Here is a 19,878-nt window from a genome sequence, read left to right as displayed (position 1 = left end):
TGTTGTTTATCTATTTTATATATAGTAGTATGTATATGTTAATCCCAAACTCCTAATTTATCCCGCGCCCCTTTCCCCTTTGGTAACCATAAGTTTGTTTTCTATGTCTGTGGGTCTATTTCTGTTTTGTATATAAATTCATTTGTGTGTCACTTTTTTTTTTAAGATGCCGCATTTAATGATATCACATGGTATTTGTCTTTCTCTTTCTGTGTACTTCACTTAGCATGATAATCTCTAGGTCCATCCATGTTGCTGCAGATGGCATTATTTCATTCTTTTTATGGCTAGGTAATATTCCATTGTGTATATGTATATGTATACCACATCTTCTTTATCCATTCATCTGTTGATGGACATTTAGGATGCTTCTGTGTCTTGGCTATTGTAAATAGTGCTGCAGTGAACATCGGGATGCATGTATCTCTTCAAATTATGGTTTTCTCTAGATATATGCCCAAGAGTAGTACCTTCACATTTAATCAAAAGTTTGAGGAATTCCCAGGTGGCCTAGCGGTTTGGATTCCAGGCTTTCACTGCTGCAGCCCAGGTTCAATCCCTGGTGGGGAACAGAGGTTCCACAAACTGTGTGGTATGGCCAAAAAAAAAAAGTTTGGATATGGAATTCTTGGTTGGAAATCATTTCCCTCGCAATTCTGATGACATTGCTTATTGAATTCTAGCTTCCACTGCTGCTGTTGAGGAGGTCAGTACTATTCTGATTTTTGATACTTTGATTGTGTGTGTGTTTGTGTATATTATATGTATATTTTCTGCTTGGGAACTTTAGCATCCTCTCTTTGTCCCCAGTTCTGAAATTTAAAAATGATGTCTCGGTGTGGGTCTATTTTTATCTCTTGCACTGAGAACTTTTTGAGCCTTTCAGTTTGGAAACAGCTCTTTCAGTGCTGGGACATTTTCTTAAATTATCTTATTGATGATTTCTTTCTATCCATGTTCTCTCTCTGGAATGCCTGCTGTTTGGAGTTGAACCTCTTTATCTTTTCCATCTCTTTGTCTTTTTGCTTTACTTCCTGAGAGGTTTCCTCAACTTTATCTGACAGCACTTCTAGTGGGTTTTAAATATCTGTTGTCCTGTTTTTATTTTCTAAAGGCCCTTTTTGGGGGGTCTCTGAATATTTTAAAATGCATCCTGGTCTTGTTTTGTAGATACAGTATTTTCTCTGAGATATTAATGATTGTTCAAAAATCATTAGAAGTTTTTATCTTCTGCATACTCTCTGCTTCTCTAATCTCCCCCCACCCAATATGTTTGTTTTTATGTTATATGTTATTGCTCATTTTAGATTTCCTCAAATATCTTGTTATCTTTGGTTGTCTGTTGGTCATTAAAAGGACATCAGAAAGTTCATTTGAAGCTCTGTGTTGCCCTTCATGGCTTTCACTGTAGGGTAAAGACCAGACTGTTTCACTGGGGAACTGCTGATATCAGTTTCTTTAGATCTTTTCTATTAGGCCGGCTAGATTTCTCAGAGGTGTTTTAGTCTCCTGGTTGGAGGATTTATCCCAACTGACAGTGTCCTGGGAGTTGAGGTAGGTAAGGAAGGAAGGTGGAGTTTTAAGAGTCAGTGTGGATCTTTTAGTAAACACTCATATTTTTGGTACAGTAAGTTGTCCCTCAATTTTCCCTGCTGTACCCCAATCCAGGGGGCCCAATTTTACCCTCTTTAAAGTATTGGTTCTCAAAGTATGGTCTGTGGACCTTTAGGAGTCACTAAGACCCTTTCAGGGGATCAGCAAGATTAAAACTGTTTTCATAATAATACCAAGACTTTATTTGCCTTTTTCACTCTCATTTTTTAATGAGTGTACAGTGAAGTTTTCCAGAGGCTACATGATGTGTGGTATTGCAAGAGGGTGAATGCAGAAGCACATAGAAGACCAACTATCTTTTTTTTTTTTTTCGGTACGCGGGCCTCTCACTGTTGTGGCCTCTCCCGTTGCGGAGCACAGGCTCCGGACGCGCAGGCTCAGCGGCCATGGCTCACGGGCCCAGCTGCTCCGCGGCATGTGGGATCTTCCCGGACTGGGGCACAAACCCATGTCCCCTGCATCGGCAGGCGGACTCTCAACCACTGTGCCACCAGGGAAGCCCAGAAGACAAACTATCTTATATTAAGCCAGCTATAAAAAGGATTTGAAAAATGTGAAACAATGCCATTCTTCTCAGTATTTTCTTTTATTTAGAAAATACAGTTATTTTTTATAAAATATGTTATTTGGGTTAATGTGTAGTTACTGTTTATTACCATTATTTAAAATAAATAAATATTTTAAAATGACAGTTTTAATTTCTCACATGATAAATATCAGTATATGTAATCCTCAGAAAATCTTTTTTGGGTTCTCAATAATTTTGAAGACTGTATAGTTGTCCCAAGACTAAGCATTAGACTCTGAGGAGTCTAACATTTTTTTGAATAGAAAATTCATTTGCTTTTCTTCTTTCTTTTATCCCTTCCTTTCAGAGGTCCCTGTACTATAAACAGCAGAGTGGAGAGACAGATGAGCCTGTGTCCCTGAAGACACTGTTAAACTGATGAATCAACCAGCCCTGAAGACTGATTTACTTCTGGAGATGCTTCCTGTTATGTGAGATAATAATTTTCTTTGTTTTGTTTGATGTGGTTGTTAATTGCAGCTGAAAACCTAATGGAGGCCAAGAGAGGAGAGTGTTTCAAGAAGCGAGGAGCGATTGAGTCTGTAGATCATGGACAGTGAAGGTTGTCCTAGGCTTTGGCTGCAGGGAGGCCCTAGCTTGCCTTGGCAGGTCATTTTCAGTGGGGTGGTGGTGGTACAAATCACATCAGCTCCTGGCAGACTCCCTTCCTGCTTGTTCCTCTTTATCTTTTTCTTTGTCTCCTTTATCATCCAGACCACAAGATGTTGGGGTTCTTCTCAGCTTAGTCTGGGCTTTCTTCCCCACTCTGTATATTCTTTTCCTTGATGTTATCCTTTCCCATAGGTCTAAATGTTATTTTATGCTGGTGTTGCCCCAAATTTATATTTCCAGCCCAGCCTTCTCTCTGTGTTCCAGATTCACACCTCCAACTGCTCACCTGACATCTCCAGTTGAATCTTTCTCAGATGTGTCAGATCTAACCTTTCCAAAGTGGAAGACTTCACTGGTCCCACCCCCTTTCTTCACCTGTCTGTCTGTTCACCCAGCTGCTCAAGCCTGAAAGTGAAGTGTCACTCCTGACTCCCCTCTTTCCTCACTCCCTGTTGCTAATCCATTAGGCAGTTTTATAGGTTTCATCTGCAAAATATAACTGGGGTCTAGTCTTCTCCGCTTGTCCAATACCATCTTCTTTTTTTTTAAAAAAGTATTTTAAAAAAATTGAAGTATAGTTGATTTATAATGCTGTGCTAATTTACGGTGTACAGCAAAGTGATTCAGTTATACATATATTTGTTCTTTTTCAGATTCTTTCCATTATAGGTTATTACAAAATATTGAACATAGTTCCCTGTCCTATACAGTAAGTCCTTGTAGATGATCTATTTATATAAGTAGTGTGTATATGTTAATCCCAAACTCCTAATTTATCCTTCCCACTGCCTTTCCCCTTTGGTAACCAAAAGTTTGTTTTCTATGTCTGTGAGTCGATTTCTGTTTTATAAATAAGTTCATTTGTATCATTTTTTAAGCTTCCACATATAAGCGATATCATATGATATTTGTCTTTCTCTTGCTTATTTCACTTAGTATGATAATCTCTAGCACCATCCATGTTGCTGCAAATGGCATTATTTCATTATTTTTTTATGGCTGAGTAATATACCTTTGTGTATATATATACACACACACCACATCTTCTTTAAATATACATGCACCCCAATGTTCATAGCAGCACTATTTACAATAGCCAAGACATGGAAGCAACCTAAATGTCCATCAATGAATGCCATCTTCTTGACACATATCATGAACATTTCTTGCCTGTGTGATTGCAAAAGCCTCCCAGCTGGCCCTGCTTCCTTTCTTGCTGTCCCTCACCCAACATTCAGACTGTGCTTCTAAAAAAATACAGGGTAGATCATGTTCGACCTGCTTTAAATCCTTCCACTGCTTCTGTCCCTATCTATAATAAAATCCAGACCCCTTCTAATGACTCACGAGGCCCTGCCTGCTCTGGCTCCTGCCATCTTCATCAGCCTTATTATTGCACATGGCCCTCACCCTTCTTGCCTCGATCTAGCTGTACTGGGCTTTCAGTCTCTTGAACAGACCACTCATTCTACTTTGGAAGCTCTTCCTCACCCTTCACTGCTGGGCTAGCTCCTTCTATTCCTTTTAATCTCAGCTTAAATGTCATTTCTTCAGCAAGGCGTTTCCACCACTTTTACCTAGAGTCCGTGATATTCCATGGGATATTCTCCTACTTAGCTCTTTCTTTTGTTTGATTTTTGAATTGAGTTTTTTTGTTTTGTGGCATATATAATAATTCAGATTCATTACATAAAACTATTTTCTAAATAATCTGTGTTTGGCTGCACAATAGGAAGGGTCTTACATTTATTTGCTAACTGCTCTCAGATGAAAGATGGTTCCCATTATGGCCTTGGCTCCTTTTATAAAGGGCCAAGAATTTCTTAGAAGAGCTCAGTAACTCTTAGTAACTCAGGGAAAAAAATACAGGAGAAACACCAGAGACCACACTGACTCTTGGAACTCCAGAATGATTATTTTTGAACTTTCCCAACTGGACCCATTAGAGATTTATTTAATAACGTTAGATCCCTTCAAAGATCCAGTCTTTTGTCTCAGATTTACTGCGCATGTTACTGAACCAAATGTCTTGTGACTCCCCATTCTGATTTTTAATAACAGTGAGTTGACAGCCTTGTCCCCATCCTTTGAAGTCTACAGATAAAGTGTATCTGAAAGGGCCCCCATAGGGTGGGGAGACAAACAGGGACCCAGTCCTGGCATTTCTGGCTCAAGCTGCAGCTTTTGCTGGAAACCGGTGAGGTCAGCGGTTGCAAGGAAACTGAGGTGATCTCTTGACAGTCACATGATGACAGACTCAGAGTGTATCTGGACCCAGGCATCCACCTCTACTGGCGCCTCAGCAGAAAGTGTGCATGCTTTGTCCCTGACGGGATTTTGAAGGATGTAGCTCTAGGGTCGTCTTTGTATCGGGATGTCACGGAACCAGCACCAGAAGCAAGCAGACAGAGAACTCCTACATTCTCTTCTCCTCCTTCCTCTCTGAACCAAATATCAATAATCTTCATAGGCAAGCAGAGGAAAACGTCCTTGGAGGTGCCAAGCCAGGAGGAGGTGATGGGAAGGAATGTGTCATTGTGTTCTGAACGGTTCTTGAGGCAGCATTTTGTACCCCTCGGTCAGTCAGCCATTGGCTGTAGGTTGTCTCTGTGGGGAGCTAAGGCTGTAAACCCCCAGACAGGGCAGATCCTTTCACCCCGAGCAAGTCTCTGGAGGAGGGGTGGCTCTGAGCAGTTAGCAGCCAGTATTCACAGCAGCAGGGGCATGTAGAAGAAAAGGATCTGGGTGAAGCACCAGCACATCCATGAGGGCTCCTGTCCCTGGAGGGGATGTCCCTCAGGCCAATCCCACCTTTCCTTCTTGTGTGAAGGCTTTCTGGGCCATCCAGCCTGAGTTGGCCACTCCCTCCCTTTAGTCCTTTGGCCGTCTCACTGCCATCCCATTGTCATTGACTATTTTTTTAATACGCATTTAAAAAAAATTGAAGTATAGTTGATTTACAATGTTGTGCTTATTTCTGCTGTACAGCACAGTGACTTAGTTATACACATATATACATTCTTTTTAATATTCTTCTCCATTATGGTTTATCCCAGGATATTGAATATAGTTCTCTGTGCTATACAGTAGGACCTTGTTGTTATTCATTCTATCAATAAATGTAATAGTTTGCATCTACCAACCCCAAACTCCCAGTCCGTCCCTCTCCCTCCCTGCCCCCCTTGGCAACCATGAGTCTTTTCTCTATGTATATCATTGTCATTGACTCTTTACTTGCCTGTCTCCCCAACCTGCTCCTTGAGGCAGGAAACTGGCCTTGCCCACCTGTTGTCCCTCTCAGCCCCAGAGGCTGGCACCGTCCTTGGCGTGGAGGAGATAAGTGCAACATTCCCCAGTGTGCTGGGTCCCCTGCCTCAGTGACTCTCCTTGTCTGTGCTCACTCCATGGACTCAAGTCAAGATCATTGACTAAAGAATGACCTTAGGAGACTTCGATGAGCCCCATGTGAAAATCAGGCAATCATCAGCAGAAGGGAGAGACTTCAGCACAGCCCTCCCCAACCTTTTTTTGGTGTTATATGCCTTTAAAAAATTATTTAAAACAAATTATGTGGCAATAATTTGTTTATTGCCTACCTCCCAAATGGCTCAGTGCCAGACAGTTTTGCTCTGCCCCTCTTGGAGAGAGAGAGAAACGAGATCTTAAGGCTAAGTATTTCCATCAGCAGGAAATCAGTACTCTTTGTGTGAACTGAGCAGGTACTGGGAGAGCCTGACTGTTTAATTTCCTTGAAATGCCATTTGCATGCATTCGATGTTGGGAGAATGACTTTGGGAGTTAGGGACTGAAAGAGAGGCCAGTGGAGAAAAAGGAGAGAAGTGGCAGTGTCTCGGAAGGCTGGGGAATGGGTGATACTTGAGAGGTTTCAGTGTTTTTTGGCCACTGCTCCCCCTCCCCACAAGGCTCTGAGCCATGGAGAAGCCGACAAGACCCAGGATGCATCAGCCTTTTGGGGACACGCTGTGATCACTTCCTGTGGTGAGTGATGGTTGAGTCACAGCCTCCCCAGGTGAACATCTCCTCTTGTCTGTAAGACAAGCAACTTAGGGACCTGCATAAACTTCTGGCTGCCTCTTAGGGCTCTGCAGCTACAAGGTGGTAAATGAATGAGTATGCCCAGTAAACAGCCAAATGAGGGTCTGGGGAATCTGAGGGACCACGTGTCATTCATCTTATATTAGGGACACTCAGGGTAAGTAGGGAGGAGCTAAAATGAGTCCTGCAGGGGCTTCTGGACTCCCCTGTGTTCTTCCTTCTTTGTCAATGCCTGTAGGGGTCTTCTGTCTACACTCAATCCCTTCATCTTTTTTTTTTTTGAAGTAGAGTTGATTTATAATGTTTCAGGTGTATAGCAAAGTGATTCAGATATATACACACACACACACACACACACACACATATACATACATATATATAGATATATACACACACACATACATACATATATATATATTCTTATTCAGATTCTTTTCCATTATAGGTTATTACAAGCTACTGAATATAGTTCCCTGTGCTTCAATCCCTCCATCTTAAAGATTGTTCCTACAGTAGGATTCAGTTTTTAAATGAAGTTCAGGGGCTTCCCTGGTGGCGCAGTGGTTGAGAGTCCGTCTGCCGATGCAGGGGACACGGGTTCGTGCCCCAGTCTGGGAAGATCCCACATGCCGTGGAGCAGCTGGGCCCGTGAGCCATGGCCGCTGAGCCTGCGCGTCTGGAGCCTGTGCTCCACAATGGGAGAGGCCACAGCAGTGAGAGGCCCGCCTACCGAAAAAAAATAAAAATGAAGTTCAGATGTGTGAAGCACCTGTATGTGCAAGGTCCCTGGCTGATTGCTGGAGACTCAGGAATCACAGTTTTATAAAGGAGACAGACCCCTTAAGAGCAGATGTGGGCATGTAGCACCAGATATCAAGGAGGAACGTGCTCTCCAGGGTTAGTCAGGAGAGTCTGGTGAGTTTGACAGGCAAACAGGTCGGGCAAAGGCTTCCTAGCAGAGGGAACGGTCTGTACCAAAGGCTGGGATGTCTAAACAACATCAGGTTCAGGGCTGTCTGAGTATTTTGATATGCTAGAGAGTGAAGTCAGGGTGTAGGGACTTGGCTTGTGGTCAGGGATGTGGCTGAGGAGACCCTGCCATAAAGGCCTTAAGAAGATCAGCCATATGAAGGGTGAAGGCACAATGAGACGTAAGTGAGAAGTTTCTCAATCGTAATCGTAATTGTAATTTCTGGGAGTAGGGATGACCAATGAATTAAAACACCCAGTGATGGGATTGCAGGAGTCAAAGCACCGGCTGGTGAGTTTTCTCTTGGGCAGGGAAGTTTCCCCAGCTCCTGCTTTCGGCTCTTCTGAGCTGGCTCTGGAATATACCCACTTTGACTAGTCACTGTATATTTACTGAGCAACTACTATATGCTCAGAACAATATGTATGGCTGAGAAATACCATGGTGCCCTAGCTCATGGACTTCTGTGGCTCCACTGGGTCAGAGCTTCTCTGAGCTCTGTTCATTGCCAGGACTAGCTGCCCACCACACCCAGCTCCACACAAGCTGAATTCATTCCTGAATCCCTCGTGCTCCAGGAATCCCAGGGCACACGCTCCATAAAGGTTTGATGACTGAATGACTTGTACACATCAAATCATTTGTGAACACAGGTTGGGTGAAAGTCATTTGTGGGTCTGACATTAATAACTGTATCTTCTGGAATTTGGAGGATGTGGAGGATTGACCTAGGGTGAGAAAAATAGATCTGATCTTGCTTCTTCCCTGAATTGTTTTGTGACCTTAGACAGTCCTTGGGTGAAATAAGCCTCTTTTCAGCATGTATAAGATAAGAGATTTGGATCAGCACTTCCCTTCTAGTTCAAATATACTAATATTTTAAGTCTATAAATAGGAATCTCCAGAACTCTGGATCGAAAGACATAAAAAAGTGTGAGCCCTGAGGGTTGTCGCAAGATGCAAAGACACAAAATGGGTACCTGGTGCTGGCACTGGCTTCTGCCTTGCTTAGGAAGTGCTGGTTTTTATTCCTCGTAAGATACAGGCAGGAAATCCTACAGTCTACTCTGGGGTGCTATGGCAATTAATTCGTTCATGTTTCTGAGGAACAAAAGGAACAAAAAGTGCTGCCTGTAAAACGTCATATAAATGCCAAGTGTTATTGTTTTCCATCTGGTTCTCCAATCGATTTCAGTTTCCTATCAGATAGTCATAACAGCATCAGTTGGGGCTCTTCTGGCTAACTGTGCTGCCAATAAAGGGGGAAAATTCCCTTAAAATTTTCCATTTTAATTTCTCTCTGTGCCCCCCTCCTCCTCTTTCTCTAGTGCGTTTATTGTTCAGAGTTGCTCACTGCTCAGGGGTCACTACAAGTTAGCACCTTCTGTTTTCTCTCTGTACTCATTCTAGTCTCCATAAGTTGGCAAACAGTGTCTCTGGGCTTACCTGACAAAGCTCTGGAGGATACACAAGGAAACACCCCAGGTGGGTCTCCACCCTCCAGGGGCTCCTATCTGTGCAGGAAGAGTAGAGACCAGCCCCTTGCCCGCCACAAGCAACCACTGTTCAAGGCAGAGTGTGACAGGCTTGGCGAGCGCAAGGCTGTGGGGTTCTTGATGAGCCATATAATAAACGGGGATCCAAATGCAGGTTCCTCTGTGTATCAGTTATTTACTGCCATGATAATGCCATGTAACAAACCAAGCCAAAACCTGGTGGCTTAAAATAATGGCATTTATTTGAAGAGGCTGCAGGTTGGCGACCCAGACCTGGCTCAGCTGGGTAGTTCCTCGGCCCCGGCTGGGTGTGTCCTCATGTCTGGGGTGAGCTGCTCCTGAACAACCTAGGCTGTCCTTGGAAGGGACAGGCTGGAGGGACTTAGCCCGCTGTCTCTCGTCCTCCAGGTGGCTTGCCTGGTGGTGTCATTAGGACACTGCAGAGATGCAAGAATGAGAGAGAAATCTGCACGGCATCCTGGGGCCTGGGTGCAGAAGGGGCTCATGCTCACTTCTGTCTATTCTATTGACCAAAGAAAGTCACATGGCTGAGCCCAGATTTAGAGGGGCTGGCAGGATACAGACTTTTCTTCTTTTGTGGGGGCACTGCAAAGTCACACAGCAAAGGGCAGGACACCAGAAAGGGTAAAGAATTGGGGCTGCTAATGCCATCCATCTGGCACAGAGTGCCTCAGCGCTAGACTTTATAAATCCCTGGGGGTCAGGACATCTGCCTTTTTAAGCAGTTCCCAGGATGTTCTGATGCTCAGTGAAGTTTGGAAACAACTGGACACATATGCAAAGAGCAGCAGAATAGTGGGAGCTTGGAGAAGACATGAAGTTACCCGCTCCCTGGGCTGGCCTTGCCCCACATGCTCCTCACCTTGCCTGCTGTCCATTTTTTCATGTCCAGAGGGACTGAGTCGAGGCTTTTCAGCTGTCAATGAAGCTGCGTGTTCTGTGACTCCTGGGGGGAAGGGATCCATGTGACTGGGACAGGAGAAGGAGGTGGGCAATAGCAAGAACAAAAAGCTCAAAGCATAGGAGCTAAAGGGATGTTGGAGTGCAGTGGGGTGTGGCTGGAGGAGGGGCTATGGGAGAGACGTCTGGAAAGGTGAATCAAACCCAGATTGTGGTGTGCCTCCAGCAGCTGGGAGGTGGGGAAGCTGGGGGTTAGCTAACGTGGAGTCCTCTTCTGGGGAAGTGTGTTAATAGGATTGGTGTTGAGGGTGGAAAGGAAAGTGCCATGAACTAAAATAGGGCTTCCATGGTAAGCTTCCTGACTCCTCTGGTCATTCTTGGGTAGCACAAGGTCCTTTGGTCAGCAATTCAATGTCTATTTCCTATGTAGGAGTCAAAACTTTGAACTTGGTTTAATGCGATGTCTTTTCCGCTTTGCATTTTCCATTCTGCCAGCTAAGGGCTGCTGAAAACAAGAAAGCTGGAAGTCAGCTGTGGCTTTGCAATTCTTGATTCCTGTGGCTTCAGCAACTACTTTCCCTACCCCAACTCGTTAATCACAGTTCCTACAGGTCTGGGGTGTAGAGGAGGTAGAAGAGGTAAGGGGTACAGGAGCATCTTACTTGGCTGTGAAAAAATAAAGAATGTTGCCCACTATCCAGTTCTATAAGAATCAAGTGATTAGGCCACTGCAGTTACTGACCTACAACACACCCTGAAAGGAATTCAAGGCGAAGGTCAAATTGAGGCAATCTGTACTCTGGAAAAACAGGCAAAACAGGCCCTTTAGAGAGTTAGAAATATTTAAGGAGAAATTTTATATGAACCTGGATTCATCTTTCTATACTTAGAAAACCACTAAAATCATTAACTGAGGCATCTGTTCCTTGTGACTAGCAGCAACTTCTACCCAGATGTGTGCTTGAGTGCACGTATCCCTTTGCCAAAATCACATATATACTGGCCTGCCTGCCCACCCCTTGGGAGCAGGTCCTCAGAGCAGCTGAGAGGCTGTCTCCCAGGCTACAGTCCTCAGTAAGTCCCCAGATGAAACTGAAACTCACAGCTCTTGTGTTGTGCATTTTTATTTCAGTTGACAGCTGGTTCAGGTGTGGACTGGCTGGCGTTCTTTCTGACTCTTTCTCTTGGGGCTCTTCAGGGACGCTCTGTCTTAAGTTGGGTGCACGGCAGTGAGGAGGAGTGGGATGGGGAGGGGCGAGGGAGCCAAGGGAAGGTGTGACTTCAGGTGAAAACCCATAGAGAATTGTGTACGTTGATCATAAGGGGCCACTCAGGAGTGCAAAGCAGGAATCCAGAAGAGGCACCCTGCAAACATCTTCTGAATGAATGAACGAAAGGAGTTGGATCTTCTGAAATGAGTATGAGTTTTTGTTCTTTGAGGTCAAGATATTAAAAGAAGAAAGTTCCAGTGTCCTTACTGAGCAGTCACAGAGGAGACCCAGAGATGTGGCTGTATCTCTTGTTTCTGGTGGATTTATGATGTCTGTGTGTGTCATCAGAAAGGAAATGGGAGGGTCCATCACAACCTGCACCCCCAGCGGGGCTCATCCAAGCTGAGGATAGCAGAGGGAGGAGAGCAAGACACCAGCGTGGGGTGGAGGTGGGCTTGCCAGTCTTTGACAGGTACACTGTCTATTGTCCAAGGGACCCTGAGCGTGATTACACGGGCACCGCCCTCACCCAGGGGAGATTTCCCAGCCTCTCGGGGAGACCCCAGCCTGGGCACTAGGAATAGGAGCTCTAATGGCTTCTGGCCTAAGTTAGTGGAGCTGCATAGCTTCTCTATCTGGCTCCCTTTTCTCCCTGAAACCTGGGGAATGATCTGAGTCGATGTGAATGGTAATCACCAGGACACAGAGTTTAGTATCTAGAATTACGAGCTTACTGAATACCCCCAGGTTTTGAGTAGCATTGCCGACTGGGATGCTTCACAGGGGCTTCTCCACCCTGATCTCCACTCAGCACCCAGGCAGTGGACACCCACTGTGTGCTGGCCCATGGCTGGAGCTCCGTGCAGGGAGGTAGATGGACTCGCAGCTCAGACCTGGTCAGCTGCCTCGGGTGTGGGCGAGGGTCTCGGAGGAGTGGTGACTCACTGAGAACAGGCTTCATTGTGCTGGATGTCCTTTCCCCATGCTTAGTATCGCAGGAAGCTTTAGCTGGATCATTGCATCTTTGCCCAGGCTCAGTATTGCAGGAAGCTTTAGCTGGATCATTGCATCTTGGCCAGGCTCAGTATTTTTTGTTTTTACATTCTTATTGGAGTATAGTTGATTTTCAATGTTGTGTTAGTTTCAGGTGTACAGCAAAGTGAATCAGTTATACGTATATGAATATCCACTCTTTTTGTTTTTTTAGATTCTTTTTCCATATAGGCCATTACAGAGTATTTTTATTTTATTTTATTATTACTTTTGTTAACATCTTCATTGGAGTATAATTGCTTTACAGTGGTGTGTTAGTTTCTGCTTTATAACAAATTGAATCAGTTATACATATACATATGTCCCCATATCTCTTCCCTCTTGCGTCTCGCGCCCTCCCACCCTCCCTATCCTACCCCTGTAGGTGGTCACAAAGCACTGAGCTGATCTCCCTGTGCTATGCGGCTGCTTCCCACTAGCAATCTATTTTACGTTTGGTAGTGTATATGTGTCCATGCCACTCTCTCACTTCAACCCAGCTTACCCTTGCCCCTCCCCGTATCCTCAAGTCCATTCTGTAGTAGGTCTGCATCTTTATTCCCATCTTGCCCCTAGGTTCTTCATGACCTTTTTTTTTTTTTTTTTTTTTTTTTAGATTCCATATATATGTTAGCATACGGTATTTCTTTTTCTCTTTCTGACTTACTTCACTCTGTATGACAGTCTCTAGGTCCATCCACCTCACTACAAATAACCCAGTTTCGTTCTTTTTTATGGCTGAATAATATTCCATTGTATATATGTGCCACATCTTCTTTATCCATTCATCTGTTGATGGACACTTAGGTTGCTTCCATGTCCTGGCTATTGTAAATAGAGCTGCAATGAACATTCTGGTACATGACTCTTTTTTTTTTTCTTTTCTTTTAACTTCTTTATTGGAGTGTAACTGCTTTACAATGGTGTGTTAGTTTCTCCTTTATAACAAAATGAATCATGACTTTTTTGGAATTATGGTTTTCTCAGGGTATATGCCCAGAAGTGGGATTCCTGGGTCGTATGGTAGTTCTACTTTGAGTCTTTTAAGGAACCTCCATACTGTTCTCCATAGTGGCTGTATCAATTTACATTCCCACCAACAGTGCAAGAGGGTTCCCTTTTCTCCACAACCTCTCCAGCATTTCTTGTTTGTAGATTTTTTTTGAGGATAGTCATTCTGACTGGTGTGAGGTGATACCTCATTGTAGTTTTGACTTGCATTTCTCTAATGATTAGTGATGTTGAACATTCTTTCATGTGTTCGTTGGCAATCTTTATATCTTCTTTGGAGAAATGTCTATTTAGGTCTTCTGCCCATTTTTGGATTGGGTTGTTTGTTTTTTTGATATTGAGCTGCATGAGCTGCTTGTAAATTTTGGAGATTAATCCTTTGTCAGTTGCTTCATTTGCAAATATTTTCTCCCATTCTGGGGTTTGTCTTTTCATCTTGTTTATGGTTTCCTTTGCTGTGCAAAAGCTTTGAAGTTTCATTAGGTCCCATTTGTTTATTTGTGTTTTTATTTCCATTTCTCTAGGAGGTGGGTCAAAAAGGATCTTGCTGTGATTTATGTCATAGAGTGCTCTGCCTATGTTTTCCTCTAAGAGTTTGATGGTGTCTGGCCTTACATCAAGGTCCTTAATACATTTTGAGTTTATTTTTGTGTATGGTGTTAGGGAATGCTCTACTTTCATTCTTTTACATGTAGCTATCCAGTTTTCCCAGCACCAGTTACAGAAGAGGCTGTCTTTTCTCCACTATATCTTCTTGCCTCCTTTATCAAAGATAAGTTGACCATATGTGCGTGGGTTTATCTCTGGGTTTTCTATCCTGTTCCATTGACCTATATTTCTGTTTTTGTGCCAATACCATACTGTCTTGATTACTGTAGCTTTGTAGTATAGTGTGAAGTCAGGGAGCCTGATTCATCCAGTTCCGGTTTTCTTTCTCAAGACTGCTTTGGCTATTCGGGGTCTTTTGTGTTTCCATACAAACTGTGAAATTTTTTGTTCTAGTTCTGTGAAGAATGCCATTGGTAGTTTGATAGGGATTGCACTGAATCTGTAGATTGCTTTGGGTAGTAGAGCTATTTTCACAATGTTGATTCTTCCAACCCAAGAACATGGTATATCTCTCCCTCTATTTGTATCATCTTTAATTTCTTTCATCAGTGTCTTATAATTTTCTGCATACAGGTCTTTTGTCTCCTTAGGTAGGTTTATTCCTAGATATTTTATTCTTTTTGTTGCAATGGTAAATGGGAGTGTTTTCTTAAGTTCACTTTCATATTCTTCATCATTAGTGTATAGGAATGCAAGAGATTTCTGTGCATTAATTTTGTATCCTGCTACCTTACAAAATTAATTGATTAGCTCTAGTAGTTTTCTGGTAGCATCTTTAGGATTCTCTATGTATAGTATCATGTCATCTGCAAACAGTGACAGCTTTACTTCTTCTTTTCCGATTTGGATTCCTTTTATTTCTTTTTCTTCTCTGATTGCTGTGGCTAAAACTTCCAAAACTAGGTTGAATAAGAGTGGTGAGAGTGGGTAACCTTGTCTTGTTCCTGATCTTAGTGGAAATACTTTCAGTTTTTCACCATGAGGATGATGTTGGCTGTGGGTTTGTCATATATGACCTTTATTATGTTGAGGAAATTTCCCTCTGTGCCTACTTTCTAGAGGGTTTTTTATCATAAATGGGTGTTGAATTTTGTCAGTAGCTTTTTCTGCATCTATTGAGATGATCATATGGTTGTTCTCCTTCAGTTTGTTAATATGCTGTATCACGTTTATTGATTTGCATATTTTGAAGAATCCTTGCATTCCTGGGATAAACCCCACTTGCTCATGGTGTATGATCCTTTTAATGTGCTGTTGAATTTTGTTTGCTAGTATTTTGTTGAGGATTTTTGCAATTAGGTTCATCAGTGATATTGGCCTGTAGTTTTCTTTCTTTGTGACATCTTTGTCTGGTTTTGGTAGCAGAGTGATGGTGGCCTCGTAGAATGAGTTTGAGAGTGTTCCTCCCTCTGCTATATTTTGGAAGAGTGTGAGAAGGATAGGTGTTACCTCTTCTCTAAATGTTTGATAGAATTCGCCTGTGAAGCCATTTGGTCCTGGGCTTTTGTTTGTTGGAAGATTTTTAATCACAGTTTCAATTTCAGTGCTTGTGATTGGTCTGTTCATATTTTCTATTTCTTCCTGGTTCAGTCTTGGAAGGTTGTGCATTTGTAAGAACTTGTCCATTTCTGCCAGGTTGTCCATTTTATTGGCATATAGTTGTTTCTAGTAATGTGTCATGATCCTTTGTATTTCTGCAGTGTCTGTTGTTACTTCTCCCTTTTCATTTCTAATTCTATTGATTTGAGTCTTCTCCCTTTTTTTTCTTGATAAGTCTGGCTAATGGTTTATCAATTTTGTTTATTTTCTCAAAGAACCAGCTTTTAGTTTTATTGATCTTTGCTATCATTTCTTTTTCATTTATTTCTGATCTGATCTTTATGATTTCTTTCCTTCTGCTATCTTTGGGGGTTTTGTTCTTCTTTCTGTAATTGCTTTAGGTGTAAGGTTAGGTTGTTTATTTGAGATGTTTCTTGTTTCTCAAGGTAGGGTTGTATTGCTAAAAACTTCCCTCTTAGAACTGCTTTTGCTGCACCCTATAGGTTTTGGGTTGTCCTGTTTTCACTCTCATTTGTTTCTAGGTATTTTTTGATTTCCTGTTTTATTTCTTCAGTGATCTCTTGGTTATTAAATAGTGTGTTGTTTAGCCTCACATGTTTGTATTTCTTATGGATTTTTTTCCTGTAATTGATATCTAGTCTCATAGCATTGTGGTCGGAGAAGATACTTGATACGATTTCAATTTTCTTAAATTTACCAAGGTTTGATTTGTGAACCAAGATATCATCTATCCTGGAGAATGTTCCATGAGCACTTGAGAAGAATGTGTATTCTATTGTTTTTGGGTGGAATGTCCTATAAATATCAATTAAGTCCATCTTGTTTAATGTATCATTTAAAGCTTGTGTTTCCTTATTTATTTTCATTTTGGATGATCTGTCCATTGGTGAAAGTGGGGTGTTAAAGTCCCGTACTATGATTGTGTTACTATCGATTTCCCCTTTTATGGCTGTATTTGCCTTCTGTATTGTATTGAGGTGCTTCTATGTTGGGTGCATAAATATTTACAATTGTTATATCTTCTTCTTGGAAAGATCCCTTGATCATTATGTAGTGTCCTTCTTTGTCTCTTGTAATAGTCTTTGTTTTAAAGTCTATTTTGTCTGATATGAGAATTGCTACTCCAGCTTTCTTTTGATTTCCAAATGCATGGAATATCTTTTTCCATCCCCTCACTTTCAGTCTATATGTGTCCCTAGGTCTGAAGTGGGTTTCTTGTAGACAGCATATATATGGGTCTTGTTTTTGTATCCATTCAGCCAGTCTGTGTCTTTTGGTTGTTGCATGTAATCCATTTACATTTAAGGTAATTATTGATATGTATGTTCCTATTACTGTTTTCTTAATTGTTTTGGGTTTATTGTTGTAGGTGTTTTCCTTCTCTTGTGTTTCCTGCCTAGAGAAATTCCTTTAGCATTTGTTGTTAAGCTGGTTTGGTGGTGCTGAATTCTCTTAGCTTTTGCTTGTCTGTAAAGGTTTTAATTTCTCCATGAAATCTGAATGAGATCCTTGCTGGGTAGAGTAATCTTGGTTGTAGATTTTTCTCCTTCATCACTTTAAATATGTCCTGCCACTCCCTTCTGGATTGCAGAGTTTCTGCTGAAAGATCAGCTGTTAACCTTATGGGGATTCCCTTGTGTGTTATTTTTCCTTGCTGCTTTTAATATTTGTTCTTTGTGTTTAATTTTTGACAGTTTGATTAATATGTGTCTTGGTGTGTTTCTCCTTGGATTTATCCTGTTTGGGACTCTGCACTTCCTGGACTTGACTATTTCCTTTACCATATTAGGGAAGTTTTCAAGTATAATCTGTTCAAATATTTTCTCAGTCCCTTTCTTTTTCTCTTCTTCTTCTGGAACCCTTATAATTCGAACGTTGGTGAGTTTAATGTTGTCCCAGAGGTCTCTGAGAGTGTCCTTAATTCTTTTCATTTTGTTTCTTTATTCTGCTGTGCAGTATTTATTTCCACTATTTTATCTTCCAGGTCACTTATCCGTTCTTCTGCCTCACTTATTCTGCTATTGATCCCATCTAGAGTATTTTTAATTTCATTTATTGTGTTGTTCATCACTGTTTGTTTGCTCTTTAGTTCTTCTAGGTCCTTGTTGAACATTTCTTATATTTTGTCCATTCTATTTCCAAGATTTTGGATCATCTTTACTATCATTATTCTGAATCTTTTTTTCAGGTAGACTGCCTATTTCCTCTTCATTTATTAGGTCTGGTGGGTTTTGCCTTGCTCCTTCATCTGCTGTGTGTTTCTCTGTCTTTTCATTTTGCTTAACTTACTGTATTTGGGGTCTCCTTTTTGCAGGCTGCAGGTTCGTAGTTCCCGTTGTTTTTGGTGTTTGTCCCCTGTGGCTAAGGTTGGTTCAGTGGGTTGTGTAGACTTCCTGGTGGATGGGACGAGTGCCTGTGTTCTGGTGGATGTGGCTGGATCTTGTCTTTCTGGTGGGCAGGTCCACGTCTGGTGGTGTGTTTTGGGGTGTCTGTGGCCTTATTGTGATTTTTAAGCAGCCTCTGTGCTAATGGATGGGGTTGTGTTCCTGTCTTGCTAGTTGTTTGGCATAGGGTGTCCTGCACTGTGGCTTGCTGGTTTTGAGTGGAGCTGGGTCTTGGCATTGAAATGGAGATCTCTGGGAGGTTTTCGCCATTTGATATTATGTGGAGCTGGGAGGTGTCTTGTGCACCAGTGTACTGAACTTGGCTCTCCCACCTCAGTGGCACAGCCCTGACGCCTGGCTGGAGCACCAACAGCCTGTTCTCCATACGGCTCAGAATAAAAGGGAGAAAAAAAAGAAAAAAGAAGATAAAATAAAATAAAGTAAAATAAAATAAAGTTATCAAAATAAAAAATAAAATATAGGGGCTTCCCTGGTGGCACAGTGGTTGAGAGTCCACCTGCCGTTGCAGGGGACATGGGTTTGTGCCCTGGTCTGGGAAGATCCCACATGCCGCGGAGCGGCTAGGCCTGTGAGCCATGGCCAATGAGCCTGCACGTCCGGAGCCTGTGCTTCACAATGGGAGAGGCCACAACAGTGAGAGGCCTGCGTACCGCAAAAAAAAAAATAAATAAATAAAATAAAATATAGTTATTAAGAAAAAAAATTAAAAAAAAAACAAAAAACAACAGACAGAACCCTAGGAAAAATGGTAAAACGAAGGTATACAGACAAAATCACACACAGAACCATACACATACATACAGAAGAGAAAAAGGGAAAATAATATATGTATCGTTGCTCCCAAAGTCTACCTCCTCAATTTGGGATGATTCATTGTCTATTCAGGTATTCCAGAGATACAGGGTACATCAAGGTGATTGTGGAGATTTAATCTCTGCTCCTGAGGCTGCTGGGAGAAATTTCCCTTTCTCTTCTTTGTTCGCACAGCTCCCGGGGTTCAGCTTTGGATTTGGCCCCGCCCCTACGTGTAGGTCGCGTGAGGGCCTCTGTTCTTCGCTCAGAGAGGACAGGGTTAAGGAAGCAGCTGATTTGGGCGCTCTGGCTCACTCAGGCCGGGGGCAGGGAGGAGTATGGAATGCGGGGCGAGCCTGCGGCGGCAGAGGCCTACGTGACGTTGCACCAGCCTGAGGCGAGCCGTGCATTCTCCCGGGGAAGTCGTCCCTGAATCCCGGGACTCTGGCAGTGGCGGGCCGCACAGCCTCCCAGGAGGGGCGGTGTGGAGAGTGACCTGTGCTCACCCACAGGCTTCTTGGTGGCGGCAGCAGCGGCCTTAGCGTCTCATGCCTGTCTCTGGGGTCTGCGCTGATAGCCGCCGCTCGCGGCCATCTCTGGAGGCCCTTTAAGCGGCGCTCTTAATCCCCTCTCCTTGCGCACCAGGAAACAAAGAGGTAAGAAAAAGTCTCTTGTCTCTTCGGCAGTTCCAGTCTTTCCTGGAGTCCCTCCCGGCTAGCTGTGGCGCACTGGTCTCCTTCAGGCTGTGTTCACGCTGCCAACCCCAGTCCTCTCCCTGGGATCCGACCTCTGAAGCGCAAGCCTCAGCTCTCAGCCCCCAACCGCCTTGGCTGGTGAGCAGACAAGCCTCTCAGGCTGGCGAGTGCTGGTCGGCACCAGTCTTCTGTGCGGGAGTCTCTCCGCTTTGCCCTCCGCACCCCTGTGGCTGCGCTCTCCTCTGTGTCTCTGAAGCTTCCCCCCCCCCCCCCGCCACCCGCAGTGTCCGCCCGCGAAGGGGCTTCTAGTGTGTGGAAACCTTTCC

Source organism: Phocoena sinus, chromosome 11 (assembly GCF_008692025.1).
Source record: "Phocoena sinus isolate mPhoSin1 chromosome 11, mPhoSin1.pri, whole genome shotgun sequence".
Taxonomy (NCBI): domain Eukaryota; kingdom Metazoa; phylum Chordata; class Mammalia; order Artiodactyla; family Phocoenidae; genus Phocoena; species Phocoena sinus.
This window is presented reverse-complemented; position numbering follows the sequence as displayed.